We start from the raw sequence: 17,215 nt of genomic DNA, 5'->3' as shown, positions 1-17,215 counted from the left end.
TCTTTTTAGGGTCAGAGATCAATTGTATTGCAACTATGAATGTGCCACGAAACACACTGTTCAAAGCTCCTGTAATTACATTGTTGTTTATAAACTGTACTCTTACTGTACATGAATGTCAGAACTCAAGGATCTACTGGTGCAAAATCTATGGCAATGACTGTAAAGCTTTAAATCACTCAAATAATATAAAAGGAGACTGGAAGAGTATCACAACATGATGGGATTGCATTCCTAACTGTGTAGCAGCCAATAATGTAATAACTACTAATAACGTAATACATTTTCCATTTTTAATGTAATAAAAGTCAATAATGTAATAACTTACCAATAATGTAATAACATTTCTGAACCAATAAAGCAATACATTTTTGCCCATAATGTAATAAGTTCTTACATTATTGGCTGGCTATTACATTATTGGCTGGTTTAATAAAGAGAAATAATAATAATAATAAAAATGTATTACATTATTGGCAATTATTACATTAACGGTAGTTATTACATTATTGGCTGCTACGCTAACTTTTTTTGATCATCTCAATGGAGGACGAAGGTTTATATAGATGTAGACTAGGCGAGTCCACTGTAAGCCATTCTATTAATGTCACTGTGACAGGTAAGCAACATTATTTTTTCTTTTTACACATAAAACATTTAATCAGTTCCTCATTTTAATCATTTAAATCAGGGGTCAGCAACCTTTTTGACATGGAGTGCCATTTTTTAATTTTTATTTATTTTCCTGGTCAATGGCTGAGCCATTTCAAATTTAAGCGTTTATATTTAAATATATATATATATATATATATATATATATATATATATATATATATATATATATATATATATATATATATATATATATATATATATATATATATTATTTTAATGATATTATCAGCATAACAGTTTGAGTGAAACATTTGTGCAAATCCCGATGATTATGATATAATTATGATCCTTCATGTGAATTTTCACAGAGCATCTTGTGAAAGTGCTTTAATGAAAGAAAACCAGTCCTTTTGTACAAAATGAGTTAATACAGTTTGTCACAAATCTGCTTATTGATTACTGATCATGAAATTGTGTGGAATCTTAAATATTTCTTATATAATGTCATACATTTTTCAAAATCTCGCAGAGGGGTTATCAACAGCGAGAGAGGAGCAGTCTATTTTATTTATATGAAGTTTTTTGCATCTGACCTGCATTCCAATCTACATCTTGATGTAATCCTTCCTCATGATTACGCAGCGTGTATTCATCAGATGAATGGGAGACTAAACACTATTAAAGTGTGATGAGACTCGCGCTGCGTTTGCAAGCCATTCCGCATCATAAGCCGATCAACTACTTATCCCTTTTCGGTGAATCGCACCTGCAAAATCCTAAAACGTTATTTCCAGGTTTAAATTATATTTTGAATAGAATAGATTTTTATAAGATTATATTTTCTCTTATAATCTTTTAATGTTATTTTGAGTTTGACCATGGTTTAAGGAAGGTGTACCTGTATGCTGGGTTGGAAATCTCAAAGATTAATAGTGGTGTTTTCCTTATTACATCACATGTTGCTCTGAAAGCAAAAAGAAACAAATGAAACACGGAATGTAGGCTGTCATCTGCGCAGCCTGACCGAAGCAAAGCAGGCGCGTTTAATCGTGTGATTAAACGAAAGTGAAGGGCTGCCGGCTCGTGATGCGTGAATGCCTTTCACGCGCTGCACGAGTCTGTTGGGTATACTGCAGTCTCGTCACATTTTAACTTTTTGCTTAGCCTCCCATTCAGCTCATGAAAACACGCTGCGTGATCATGAAGAAGGATTACATCAAGATTTAGACTGGAATGCAGATTCGAAATTTATATAAATAAAATAGTCTACTTCTCTCTCACCATTGCTGGCGTGCCAGTGATTACGCCTCCACATGCCAATGCAGAAAAGTGACTCTCAGTTCCAAGTATTTTGCTTTAATTCCTCTCATGACAATTATACAGCTTGATGCAGTACTTGTTCATATATTGGTGTTCCTTACTTTTGTTAATCAACTAGTAGATTTAACTAGTCAGCAGGTGGATCATCCGCCTGGATTTTGGTATTATATCAGCATCTGCTGCTGGATTGCAGGACTGGTTGTCATACTGACGGGAGTATTTTTAATCATCAGAATTAATCATAATTTAATCATCATGCCGCGAGGCCCCACCCACAGGTACGTTAAACGCGATCATCCCCTTAGTGTCCTTCGCCCGGAGCTTGGACGCATCGCTAGCACTTTCCAACCCATCGCGGTGGTTGGCCAGGACCATCTGACTCAGCTACGCAATTCAGTTCACCAGGCGCCTGCCCTGGTTCAGCGGCATCCGCTTCACTTCGGTGAGGGGTGAGAACGCCGCCACCTTGGTTGCGGAGATCGCGACTCTTCTGTGCAAGATAGAGCCTGTCCCTCCAGCCAAGATGAAGAAAGGGTTTTACAGCCCTTACTTCATCGTACCAAAGAAAGGTGGTGGGTTGCGGCCAATCTTTTCCTGCAAGTTCTGATCCGGGCCTTGCACAGACTCCCGTTCAAGATGCTGATGCTAAAGCACATTTTGGCGTGTGTCCGGCATCAAGATTAGTTTGTGGCAGTAGACCTGAAGGACACATACTTTCACGTCTCGGTTCTACCTCGACACAGACCCTTCCTTTGCTTTCGAAGGCTGGGCATATCAGTACATTGTCCTCCCCTTCGGCCTGTCCCTGTCCCTCGCATCTTCACGAAAGTCACAGAGGTAGCTCTTGTCCCGTTAAGCGAAGTGGATGTCTGCATACTCAACTACCTCGATGACTGGCTGATTCTAGCTCACTCTTGAGAGTTACTATGCACACACAGGGACCTCGTGCTCAGGCACCTCAGCCGGCTAGGGTTTCGGGTCAACTGGGAAAAGAGCAAGCTCTCCCCGGTTCAGAGCATCTCTTTTCTCGGCATGGAGTTAGACTCAGTCTCGATGATAGCGTGCCTCACGAGCAAGCGCGCGTGTACGGTCGGTGCTGAACTGCCTGAAGTTATTCAAGCAGAGAACAGCGGTTCCACTAAAACACTTTCAGAGGCTCCTCGGGCATATGTCATCCTCGGCACCGGTCACACCACTAGGGTTGATGCATATGAGGCCGCTTCAGCACTGGCTTCAGACCCGAGATGGGCATGGCGCTGCGGCACACATCGCATGGCCATCATGCCGATCTGCCGCCACTTGTTCAGCCCTTGGACAGAACTTGCATTTCTACGGGCAGGAGTTGCTGGCTGCTGGACAGGACAGATCATTGCAGTATACGATATTCACTGTGCATGGTGAAAGTCTTCTGAAGTCAATGAACACCTGGATGTTCATTTGCTGAAGTGTACTGAGAAAAAAAGCACATAGCAGCAGTTATTTGCTTACCTCTGTATTAGCATTTAAGGTTATGGTGAAGCAGAAAAGTGACTCTCAGTTCCAAGTATTTTGCTTTAATTCCTCTCATGACAATTATACAGCTTGATGCAGTACTTGTTCATATATTGGTGTTCCTTACTTTTGTTGATCAAAGAGATTTAACTAGTCAGCAGGTGGATCATCCGCCTGGGTTTAGGTTTTATATCAGCATCTGCCACTGGCTGCAGGACTGGTTGTCATACTGACGGGAGTATTTTTAATCATCAGAAGGTGTGTGGCTCACAGTTTACTGATAATACTCAATTACACATGAATTACATGAATAAATGCCAAAGCTGATACATGATTAAATATATATATATATATATATACTTTGTGTGTGTGTGTGTGTGTGCGTGTGTGTTATATATATATATATATATATATATATATATATATATATATATATATATATATGTCCCAATATTGATACTGGTATCGGTATCGGGTCCGATACGGCACTCATGTACTGGTACTCCTACACATAAAAATGCTCTGATACCAAAAACAGATACCATCTGACCCACGAATGCCATTACGTAAACAATCAGCACACAAATTAAAATCACGTTATGTCCTAGTGAGAATATTTTACTGTGAAAGCTGCGATTTAATGATATAAATATATCATTTGCATGAGCAGCGTGCTGCAAATGTGAGCACTTGTGAATGTGTGGAGACAGTTGCTGTGTCCGTATATCCATACTTCTCTACTATATACTGTAGTATGCCAAAAACAATATGTCAATGGAGTAGTATGACTGAATTCACAGTATTCATGAAGCAGTAAGCAAGAAATCCCAGATGACCTAATGTTTTCGGCAAGATTTTTAAGTGTGGATCGACTGGACACTTAACGATGCCATAATACCTCAGGAGCTGAGGTGACGTCACATTCAAAACATGTGGTCCTTGTGCTTGAATGGGGCTTGTTTAATCAAACCAAAGCAGATAGTTTTTGCGGTTGTTGTTATTATGTCATACTGTATATTTGGGTCACGAGACAATGCCAACATCCCTGAATGAAGTATGTCCAAATTCTATTCATACTACTCGCATGCATACCTAAAAGAATGTACTGTTTTGCTTGCAGATAAGTGTGTCCTTTATCAAACAGCAAATACTGTGACAGTAATTTTTAGGAAGAAGAAAGTTCTGGCTCTCATAAACTGCCCCGGTGTCCTCTCTTCTCTAGCTTCTCCAAGACTTTCTGCCCTGTCACTATACAAGAACTCTAATACAGTGATTTTCTACATATTTCATTTTATTCTGGAAAGGAGCCATTCATTCAGGTACGAGGGACCCATCTGAACACATTTAACCACTGATCAAACTTCATTTGTTTTTAAAGTAGCATTGTTTTAACCATGTCAAACATTAACACAGTGTATTTTGACAAAAGTTTTGAAAAACTTACTCATTCTTTATTATGTTTTTTTTCTTCACATTTTAGAATAATAGTAAAGTCATCAAAACTATGGAATAACAGGGAATTATGTTGTGACTAAACAAAATCCAAAATAAATAAACACTGTGTTATATTTTAACATCTCCATAGTAGTCACCCTTTGCCTAGAATTTGCATTCATGTACTCTTGATATTTTCTCAACCAACTTCTTGAGGTATTACCCTGGGATTCTTTTTAAACAGTATTGAAGGAGTTCCCATCTACAGTATGTTGGGCACTTATTGGTTGCTTTTCTTTATTATTTGGTCCAAGTCATCAATTTCAAAATCTTTTTTTTTTTAAATTAAATTTTAGTTTTATAATGAAATAAATTAATATGGTGGCACAATTATATTTTTGTCTACAAAACTAATTTCAAACATTTAAGCAAATGCCTTCAGATCAAAAGATTTTTAAGATCATGAGAAACATTTCAGTGAAGTGTTTCAAAACTTTTTGACTGGGAGTGTATATGTGGAGATATCTTGTTTACTTGCTCCTATATGTCTAAAACAAACTTTCCCCTTTTGTCACTCATATTGTGTCGATGTAGTGACACTAGGGGTCGCTCTTGAGAGCCCCAAACACCTCAGATTTTTGAGAAAAGGCCAATGAGAATTGGCGAGTGGAATTTACATGCCACTCCCCCAGACATACGGGTATAAAAGGAGCTGGCTTGCAACCACTCATTCAGATTTTTTCTTCGGAGCTGAGCGATTGTACTGTCAGCGAGCTGAATACTACTGCTGTTCCATTCACCTCTTAAGAAGCTTATGCTGTTGCATTTCCAGCGGCTTTCTCTCCTTCTGCACGACGAGTGCAGATTTCGCCCCTGGGTGCTTCGACAGCGCTAAAAGAGTGTATATTGCTGCTAAAGAGTATATTTTCTCTATTAGAGCACACACATTGACGTTGAACATCTTTTTAAAGATGCGTCTTTATAAAGATGCCTTTCTGTCTTTGTGTGATTCCTGGTTGCTGTCGCTATCTCTCCGCTTCCGATACCACGGGCGCTGCCTCACGTGTCTGGGCAGCGATAACACTGAGGCAGTGTTCGTGGATGGTTCATGTTCTCATTGCGAGAATATGACCATGGCAACATTGCGGTCGCGACTTTCCTTCTTCCAAGGGAAAGCCACTCTATCTACACCCCGCGTGTCTCCTTTTACCTCCAGGTACTAGGCCGGCCCGGCTGGCGCTGGAGGCTATTTGGGGGCTTCAGTGGACCTTCCATTCCCTAGCACGCTCGTTTGCTCCCGGCGAGTTCCGAGAGCAGACCAGCTCGCTCCAGGGCCAGCTTAGTGTCCCTTTCGGAGCTCCGGAGTGGGATGAGTGCTTGATCGCTGCATCGGAGAGCATACTGGTGATGTCAGATGCCGAGGACTCGACTGGGCTGCCACCTTCGGGTCGGCCCGCCCAGTCTGAGGCTGACGGCAAGATGACCGCCATGCTTGCCCGGGCCGCCGCGTGTGTCGGGTTAGAGTGGAACCTTGCACCCTCCTCTGAGCCCTCGCGGCTAGATGATTGGTTCCTGGGTTCGGGAACAGCCATGCACACACCCCTCCCCCTCACCACCCCGGTCCCTTTCTTACCGGAAGTGCACGATGAGCTGACGAGGTCATGGAGGGCACCTTTTTCTGCCCGAAACTGACCTCCCAGCTCATCCGCTCTCACTACCTTCGATGGCGGGGCGGCCCACGGGTATACGGAGGTCCCTCAGGTGGATAAGGTGGTTGCGTTGCACCTGTGCCCGCAAAGCCCAGGCAGCTCCGCCTCAGCCTGAGCCCAATTCTAGGCCCCAGCATAGAGCCCCCTGCAGGAAACTGATGCCCCCCGGCTCACGGGCCGGCACGAGGACCCAGAAGGCTCCTAAGCACCCCTGAGATGGATGACCCAGGGAGTGAGATGTCTGCTGCAAACTGAGAGCTGGTATCCAGGCCACTTCATCCCCCAGTGGAGGGCCGGCTTGGTTTCCTTTTCTTTTATGTTCACAACACCCCGAACGGGCTACGGTACCCACATTCTCAAAAGAGCAGTTTCCTCACTCCCTGGGTAACATAGCCAGTGTTTATGACCACCGTTATCACAGCAACCGGGCACTGAGCACCTGAGCAAGAGCGTGTGTGCGGTTGGTGCTGAACTGCCTGAAGTCATTCAAGCAGAGAACAGCGGTTCCACTGAAACACTTTCAGAGGCTCCTGGGGCATATGGCATCCTCGGCACCAGTCACGCCACTAAGGTTGATGCATATGAGGCCGCTTCAGCACTGGCTTCAGTCTCAAGTCCCGAGATGGGCATGGTGCCACGGCACACATCGTGTGGCCATCACGCCGATCTGCTGACACTTGTTCAGCCCTTGGACAGAACTTGCATTTCTATGAGCAGGAGTTCCCCTACAGCAAGTGTCCAGGCAAGTTGTCATTACAACAGACACCTCTAAGCGAGGCTGGGGCACTGTGTGCAATGGGCACGCAGCCACTGGCTCCTAGACAGGACCGCGACTGTGTTGGCACATCAACTGCCTCGAGTTGCTGGCAGTATTGCTCGCCCTGCAGAGGCTTTTGCCATTGATCCGGGGAAAGCATGTGTTGGTCCAAATAGACCTATTTGCCTCCCGAGAAACCTCCCACTGCCCGCTCTGTTATTCTCTGACGGGGGCCCCCCTCAACCCAGACATGCTGGCACACAGCCCAGGAATCCTCCCACTGCCTGCTCTGGTACGCCTTGACCGAGGCACCTCTCGGTATAGATGCGCTGGCACACAGCTGGCCCCCTGGACTGCGCAAGTATGCGTTCCCTCCAGTGAGCCTACTTGCTCAGACCCTGTGCAATGTCAGGGAGGACGAGGAGCAGGTCACCCTCGTGGCCCCATATTGGCCCACTCAGACTTGGTTCTCAGACCTCACACTCCTCGCCACAGCCCCATCCTGGCGAATTCCCCTGAGGAAGGACCTTCTTTCTCAGGGACGGGGCACCATCTGGAACCCGAACCCAGACCTCTGGAACCTCCACGTCTGGCCCTTGGATGGGACACGGAAGACCTAAGTGGCCTACTACCAGCAGTGGTAGACACGATCACTCAGGCCAGAGCTCCCTCCACAAGTAGCTTTATACCCTGAAGTGGTGACGGTGCGCGAATTGGTGTTCTTCCCAAGCTGAAGACCCTCAGAGATGCACAGTTGGGTTAGTGCTTTCCTTCCTGCAGGAGAGGCTGGAGGAACGGATGTCCCCCTCCACCCTGAAGGTGTATGTGGCCACCATAGCGGAACACCACGATACAGTGGACGGTAAGTCCTTAGAGTAGCACAACCTGATCATCAGGTTCCTGAGAGGCACCCAGAGGCTGAATCCTCCTAGGCCATGCCTGTTCCCCTCATGGGATCTTCCGTGGTCCTCCTGGGCCTTTGTGGAGCCCCCTTTGAGCCGCTAGAGTCAGTCGAGTTGAAAGCCCTCTCCTCGAAGACGGCCCTCCTGATTGCGCTCACCTCCATCAAGAGGGTCAGGGATCTGCAAGCGTTCTCTGTCAGCGATACCTGCCTGGAGTTTGGTCTGGGTGACTCTCACATAATCCTGAGACCCCGGCCGGGCTATGTGCCCAATGTTCCCACAACCCCCTTCAGGGATCTGGTGGTGAACCTGCAAGCGCTGCCCCAGGAGGAGGCAGACCCAGCCCTGTTGTTGCTGTGTCCGGTGTTACTTTGCACATCTACTTGGATTGCATGCAGGGCTTTAGATGCTCTGAGCAGCTCTGTCTGCTTTGGCAGAAAGCGGAAAGAGGAAAGGGAACACTGTCTCCAAACAGAGGCTTGCTCACTGGATTGTGGATGCCATCGCTATGGCATACCAGGCCCAGACCGTGCCTGTCCCTTCAGGAATATGAGCACACTCCACAAGGAGTCTGGCATCCTCGTGGGTACTGACCCGTGGCACCTCTCTAGCAGACATCTGCAGGGCAGCGGGCTGGGCGACACCCAATACCTTCGCGAGATTTTACAATCTCCATTTTGAGCCAGTTTCGTCTCGTGTTCTGTCAGGTATGAACAGGTAAGTCTGGGAATATGGACAGCTGGCCAGGTGTATCACTTCCGTATAGCGCCTTTCCCCTCCAAAGAGGCAAAGATGTACGCTTCTTTTCCCATGCGAGTTCACGAACCAATGAACCCTGGATGTCCTTCCTCCCTAGCCCTGTGGCTCGCAAATTCAGCGGAGGAATTCACAGCCAGAACCAATATGTTTGCTAATATGCCCTTACTGAGGTAGGTGCTCCATAGGTCCATAGCAACCCCCTGTGATGTTTTTTCCACAGTACGGTCTCCCTGTCAGCAGACCTGCATCTCCCTTCGACAGAGCCCTCTTTGTCACAGTCGCCATGTTTGTAGAGCTCCTCCCCTTTCAGGCAGGACCTACCACCACGCCCCTTCCATGTGCGGCTCTGAGCCCACATGACGTGCTTGCCACATGTTACCTCCCCTCCGGGCAGGATGGGAGGTAACATGTCTTAGCGGGGTCTTTTTTCCTCTGAAAGAATAGGATAGGAAAAGAACACCTTCCCCCGTGCATATATTGAGCGTTAAAATGGCCCCAGCTGAATAACAGAATACTCTGTGGAAAGAAGACATAGAGAGAAAAGGCAGCGGCTGGCGTGAACTGCTTCCATACTAGATATGTCTCTTCCCCCCCCAGGGATGTGGGGAACTATACAACGTTTTTTGGGGCGTTGGGGGAGGCTACGTGCAGACCAGTGCACCTGCTACTACGCACGCAGCAGCTTGTGGCATTTCATAAAGGGACAGCCTACATCGATGCAACGTCGAGTGAGTGACAGAAGGGAAATGTCTCGGTTACTGTCGTAACCTCCGTTCCTTGATAGAGGGAATGAGACGTTGTGTTCCCCCTACCACAATGTTGTACTACCCGCTGAAATGGCCAGGACCCTGTCTCGGCTCCTCAGCACAAAACCTGAATGAGTGGTTGCGAGCCAGCTCCTTTTATACCCATATGTCCGGGGGCGTGGCATGCAAATTCCACTCGCCAATTCTCATTGGCCTTTTCTCAAAGATCTGAGGTGTTCGGTGGTCTCAAGAGCGACCCCTAGTGATACTACATCGACACAACATCTCATTCCCTCCATCAGGGAACGGAGGTTACGACAGTAACCGAGAAGTTTTAAATGCCATAGAAAGATACTGTGGCAGCGGGAGCGTGGTCAAGCATCTCTCCGGAGTGAGAGAAAGCGGTAAGGGCGCTTACACCTGAGCTAAATTATGTTTAACACCTGTCTCTAATTTCAGTGAGCATGGGGAGAGCGGCATAAATAGAGCCAGACCGCAAGTAAACGAGAGAGATCCTGGGTACCAGAGACCCTATTGTGAAGCCAAGAGCTTATTATTGCAAAGCTGAGAGTTTATTTTTGTGAAGTAGTTTGTTTATTTTTAGAGTGAATTATTGAACACTGTGAAAGCTCTGAAAGAGTGTATTTGCTGCAGTGGGGAGAATAAAACGCTTACCTGAACCAGGAAATCTGCTTCTCACCTCTTCCTTTCACTGAGAAGAGTTACAGATACAATGCCAATAGTGTCAGAAATTAACGGGGACTCAGGGCAAAAAAGCCACCGAAATTGACAAAAATATCCCAGAAATTCAAAATGTGGGGGCAAAAAATGTATTATTACAACTGTAATACAATAATATATACAGTATACAAAACAGCCACTTTTAGTGTTTGAATCAATCATATCTCTCACTAAACACTGTGTGAAATGTTTATTTTTTACCTTATTTTATTCAGTTGGCATGAAGGAGATGATAAAAGTTTGCTTAATAATCTCATTCCATATCTGGATAATTTTTGCAGTATCACAGAGGATACTTTTCCTCTATGATATTCCATTATATTAGTTTTGTACAGTATGTTAACATAGCCAAAATATTTGGACATACGTGAATGAGAATAAACCTGAAATAGGAATGTGTTTCAGTCACAATACACATTATGTAGTTTAGAGATGATTTAGAGACATTTAGAATGTTACAAATGGCTATTTCTATTTAAATAAATGTTGTATTCCTAAAATTTTCTGTTTGTCAAAGAATCTTCTTGCAGCAATGCAGGTCTTTGGCATTTAGAAGCAGCTAGTTTAGGACCTGTGAGGAGTCTGTTTCTCAAACTAGAGACTGTGATTTACAGGGGTTTGTTTTGTCCAGTGCTGATGATCATCCTCTTAGCAACATCCCATCACAGCTCTCCTCTTCTTAACACAGTCTCTATGCAAACATGGAGCACCTGTTATGTCGCTGTTTCACTGAGATTAACTATCAGCTTCAAGATATGGGTTGAAGACACTGAATCAAACCATTACTGCGGTCAACTGGAGGTCAAGAGAAGTCTTGATCTGTTGTATACTCTCCTTCATTCACAGCTGAGAATTTTCATCTGCAAGTACATTTTGTTAGGTACTGATTTTTTAAAAAAATGTTCACAGTAGTGTGATCTGTAACTGAATGTGAAAGCTTGGTCTTGTATCACACATTATGTGCTGTAAAATGACTTATTTGAATGTTTGCTCGTAATTTTATACATTTACTACTCAACCTTGATCATTTTTTTTTTTTCTGTTTTTCTACTCCACCTTAATTAATATGCCTGTATCCTCTCTTCTTTTTCTTCTGTCTAAATTATATTTTTGGCAGCGTACACACTGACAGTGAAGAGGACATTTCAATTGAGTAAAAAATTATTTAGGCCTATCTATTCAGAAGGTGTTGTATTGCTCTGCGGAGTGTTTTTAAATAAACTGTCTTCAAGAATTAAAGGAATATTTTGGGTTCAATACAAGCTTAATTTAAAGATGTATTTGCGAAATGTGGAGGATATGTGTGAGCCTAAACCAAACCCACAAGTATCTTAAGCATTTAAAGACATTTTCTCTGCAACTGACAATTATACTTTCATAGTGTTTCACAGAATACAGATTTTCACACTTATGAAGGTGTGAAACTTCTGTTCACCCAAAACTGAACACATCATTAAAAATAAAAAAAAATGAAAAAGGTTAGAAGAGCAGAATAATTTCAATATTTAATTCTCAAGGAATTTTGTGTTTAAATGTTATGAAAAGAAAGCAAATATTTTCTACAAACAGTATTTGTACAACGTCAATGACAACTTCATATTAATTTTTTTTTTTAAATGATATAATTTCAGGGAGAATAACACAGTGTTCTTGGAAGAGTATAAACCAATATAAAGGAGGACATGGAAGATATATAATATATATATATATATAACATTTGCTATTTTTAAGCTAGTATGAACAAAATGACTCAGTAAAGAGTTAAAAAGTTAATTATCAGATTAAAAAAAACAAATATTCTGAAAATAATTAAACTAAATACAGATTATTTTCTCATTCACCTTAAAAACATCAAAAAACCAAAAAAACACCAAAAAACAAGCTGAAAATTATCTGAAAAATGTTAACCTAAAAAAGTCAAAAATATTCTGTAATTTGTCTGTATCAACCTGACTGCATTAGGTTACACAAACAAGGGTTAGGTTTTTAGATCAGATAGAAATTGCTCCTTAAGGTAACTATTGCAGGTTTTAACAGTGTTAGGAGTGTAAAACGTCTAGAACAAAGAGATTAAATATTTGCTTATTTCTGTTTTATGATTTGAATGTAGACCAGTTTCACAGTGTCAAACAGGGAAATGTGTACACAAAGTTTTACTTAGCTCATTTAAACACTCTAAAGGTACTCAGACCAAAGAGCCAGATTGCCAAAATATAGGCCACAGTTCTAGAGTTTAAGATGCACTACACATACACATACATATACAAGAAGAAACTACATATACACATACATTTTCTGTGTCAGGGGTGAATGAACAATGAGAATCCATCCCGCATCTGAGTTATCAGGGGTACAAAACATCTTTTATCAGAACAAATGTGCTCTTTAAATTTAATTGTGAGTTCCCTATCTGTCACTCACTCAACGTTGTGTCGATGTAGTGACACTAGGGGTCACTCTTGGGAGCCCGAGACACCTCTGGTCTTTGATAAAAGGCCAATGAAAATTGGCGAGTCATATTTGCATGCCACTCCCCTGGACATACGGGTATAAAAGGAGCTGGTGTGCAACCACTCATTCAGATTTTCTCTTCGGAGCCGAACGGTCATGCTCACTGAGCTGAATTCCCACGACTGTTCATTCACCTCTGCTAGATCTGACGGCGCATTTCAGCAGCTTCTCCCCCCTCTGCACTGGTGCACTGCAGAGAATGCCCCTGGGCGCTTCGGCAGAAATAAAAGAGTATATTTCTCTAAAAGAGTAAATTTCTCTAAAAGAGCGGCACACACGGAATGTCTTTTTAAAGACGTGTCTTTTTAAAGATGCCTTTCCTTTGTGTGTTATTCCTGGTTGCGCTCGTTATCTCTCGCCTTCTGACCGTCACAATCACTGTCTTTTGTGTCTGGGCACTGCTCACGCAGAGACAGCGTTCGAGGATGGGTCATGTACTCATTGCGAGAACATGTCCATGGCAATGATGCGGTCGCGGCTTACCTTCGTAAGAAAGCAAGCCACCCCAGAGGCTCCCCGCCTCGGTCCTTCTACCCACGGGTATGAGGCCAGCGTGGCTAGCACTGGGGGCGATTTGGGGACCCCAATGGGACAACCTCCGCCAAGTATCCCCCCACGGACCTCCCATTCCTCAGCATGCTCGTCTGCCCCGATCAGGCTTCCGGATGAGTCCGCCGGCTCGTCTCACAGCGAGTTCGACCTCTTATTTGGAGCCCGCGAAGGTGATGAGCTCTCGAGCGCAGCATTGGAGAGCGGGCTCATGCAGTTGGACGTGGAAGGCACAGCTGGGCTCCTCCCTTCGGGTGCGGTCACAGTCACAGGCTGACGCGGAGATGACGACATGCTTTCCCAGGCAACTGCGAGCGTCAGGCTAGAGTCGAACCCTCCGCTCTCCCCTGAACCCTCATGGCTCAATGATTGGTTCCTGGGCTCATGGTGCTGCTCAAAGCCACGCCCGCCCCCGTTGCTTTCTTCCCAGAAGTGCATGAAGATCTGACAAGGTCGTGGGAGGCACTTTTTACTGCCCGGTCCCGATTTTTCAGCTTCCCCGCCCTCACTACCCTCGATGGTGGGGCGGCCAAGGGCTATTCAGCAATCCCTCCAGTGGATAAAGGCTCTCGTGGTGCACCTATGCCCGCAGAGTGCCGCCACCTGGCGCGGGCGCCCAAAGTTTCCATCCAAGGCCTGTAGGTTTACATCGTCTCTGACGGCCAAGGCCTACAGTGCCACTGGACAAGCTGCCTCCGCCCTGCACGCCATGGCTCTCCTGCAAGTCCGCCAAGGTGCTAAAGGAACTGCACAAGGGTAGTTCTGCCCTGGGATTGATGCAGGAGCTGCGCTCGGTGACCGACTTCGCTCTCCGGGCGACGAAGGTCACGGCGCAGTCTCTCGGGCGGGCAATGTCCACCTTGGTGGTCCAGGAGCATCACCTTTGGCTCAACCTGGTCGAGATGGTAGAGGCCGACAAGGCAAGGTTCCTTGCTGCCCCCATTTCCCAAGTTGGTCAGTCCGGCGACACAGAGTAATTTGCCCAGCAGTTCTCAATGGTGAAGCAGCAGACGGATGTTATTCGGCACATCCTGCCACAGCGCGGCTCAAGATCCCGCACCCCGTCTGCTCGTCGCCAAGGGCATTCCCCCAGCGGTGACTGCATCGGCTCCACCGCAGTCTGCCCCTGTGGCCCGGCCTCGGCGTGAAGCCCACCGCAGGAAACAGACGCCACCCTTCTCGCAGTAGCAAAGAACCCGCGAAAGGCTTCGAAGCACCCCTGAGACGGGCGACCCAGGGACGATGAAACCTGCTGCTCTGGAGCTGGTAAGCAGACCACTCCATCCCCTGGATGAGGGCCGGGAGGAGAATCTTTTGTTACCTTTGCATTTAATTGCGCTGCATGCCCAAGTGGCTGCAGTACCCAAGAGTTCAGCAAGAGCGGCTTCCTTGTTCCCCTGGTCACATATCCGGTGTGCACGGCCGTCATCACGACCACCGTCCACCACTCTATTTGGCAGGTTTGGCGCTCCAGCGGCAGTCTCTCTGCTTCTGAGCGCCCAGCTGTGGCACAAATCCGCCCCCAATGTGACAGTCTCCACGGATCAAGAGGACAGGCCTCTTCCTCCCCATCCCAGGCTTGTGGTCACAAGGAGCCAGGTAAGTACTTCGATGTCCCTGAACTCAGCACGGCCACGACATGGTATGGCACCTCAGGCTCCGCCCCGCCGCAAGGACCCACCTGCCAGTACATCTGACGAGACTGTCCCTCCGGCCGAGATGAAGAAGGGGTTTTACAGCCACTACTTCATTGTACCAAAGAAAGGCGGTGGGTTGCGGCCAATCTTGGACCTGCGAGTACTGAACCGGGCTTTACACAGACTCCCGTCCTAGATGCTGATGCAAAGACATACTCTTGCGAGCAACCGGCATCAAGATTGGTTCGTGGTGGTAGACCTGAAGGACGCGTACTTCCACGTCTCGATTCTACCTTGACACACACCCTTCCTGCGGGTTGCATTTGAGGGTCGGGCGTATCAGTACAAGGTCCTCCCTTTCGGTCTATCCTTGTTCCCTTGTCTCTTCACGAAGGTCGCAGAGGCAGCCCTTGCCCCGCTAAGGGAAGTGGGCATTCGCATCCTCAACTATCCTGATGGTTGGCTAATCCTAGCTCACTCTCGGGATGTGTTGTGTGCACACAGGGACCTGGTGCTCTTGCACATCAGCCAACTAGGGCTTCGGGTCAACTGGGAAAAGAGCAAGTTCATAGCATCTCTTTTCTCGGTTTGGAGTTGGACTCAGTCTCGATGATGGCACGCCTCATGAACGAGCACGCACAGTTGGTGCTGACCTGTTTGAAGGCATTCAAACAAAAAACAGCGGTTCCACTGAAAATTTTTTCAGAGGCTCCTGGGGCATATGGCATCCTCAGTGGTGGCCACTCGGCTCGGGTTGATTCATATGAGACCACTTCAGCACTGGCTTCAGACTCGAGTCCCGAGATGGGCATGGCGCCGCGGGACACATCGCGTGGCCATCACACCAATCTGTCACCATCTCTTCAGCCCTTGGAGCGACCTCACATTTCTACAGGCAGGCATTCCCCTAGAGCAGGTCTCCAAGTGCGTCGTGGTCATGCACGGGCCCGCGGCTGCGTTGGCACATCAACTGCCTTGAGTTGCTGGCAATTCTGCTCACCCTGCGGAGGTTCTGGCCGTTGATCCAGAGCAAGCACGTGTTAGCTCGGACAGACAACACGGCAATGTCAACCATCAAGGCGGTCTGTGCTCCCATTGTATGTCACAACTCACCCACTGTCTCCTCCTCTAGAGTCAGCAGCACCTCAAGTCGCTGCGAGCCACTCACTTCCCGGGCGACCCCAACACTGCAGTGGACACGCTGTCACAGCAGGTTACCCTCAGGGGAGAGTGGAGACTCCACCCTCAGGTGGTCCAGCTGATCTGGAGTTGATTTGGATAGGCACAGGTAGACCTGTTCACCTCCCAGGAATCCTCCCACTGCCTGCTCTGGTACGCCCTGACCGAGGCACCTCTTGGTATAGATGCGCTGGCACACAGCTGGCCCCCTGGACTGTGCAAATATGCGTTTCCCCCATTGAGCCTATTTGCACAGACCCCCTCGGCGAATTCCCCTGAGGAAGGACCTTCTTTCTCAGGGATGGGGCACCATCTGGCACCCGTGACCAGACCTCTGGAATTTCCATGTCTGGCCCCTGGATGGGACCCAGAAGACCTAAGCGAGACACGATCACTCAAGCGAGGGCCCCCTCTGCGAGGCACCTGTATGCCTTTTAAGTGCCGTATGTTCGCTAAGTAGTGTTCTTCCCAACGGGAAGACCCCCAGAGATGTGCAGTCTAATTGGTGCTTTCCTTCCTGCAGGAGAGGTGGGAAGGGCGGCTGTCCCCTTCCACCTTGAAGGTGTATGTAACCGCTATAGAGGTACACCATGACACAGTGGACGGTAAGTCCTTAGGGAAGCATGACCTGATCATCAGGTTCCTGAGAGACACCAGGAGGCTGAATCCCTCCACACCGCGCCTCGTTCCCTCATGGGACCTCTCTGTAGATCTTCAGGGTCTACAGAGAGCCCCCTTGAGCCTTTGCAGTCAGCCGAGCTTAAGGCACTCTCCTTGAAGACTGCCCTCCTGACTGCGCTTACTTCAATCAAGAGGGTAGGAGACTTGCAAACGTTCTCTGTCAGCGAAACATGCCTGGAGTTCG

This window comes from Myxocyprinus asiaticus, chromosome 7, assembly GCF_019703515.2.
Source record: "Myxocyprinus asiaticus isolate MX2 ecotype Aquarium Trade chromosome 7, UBuf_Myxa_2, whole genome shotgun sequence".
In the NCBI taxonomy this organism is placed as follows: Eukaryota; Metazoa; Chordata; class Actinopteri; order Cypriniformes; family Catostomidae; genus Myxocyprinus; species Myxocyprinus asiaticus.
This window is presented reverse-complemented; position numbering follows the sequence as displayed.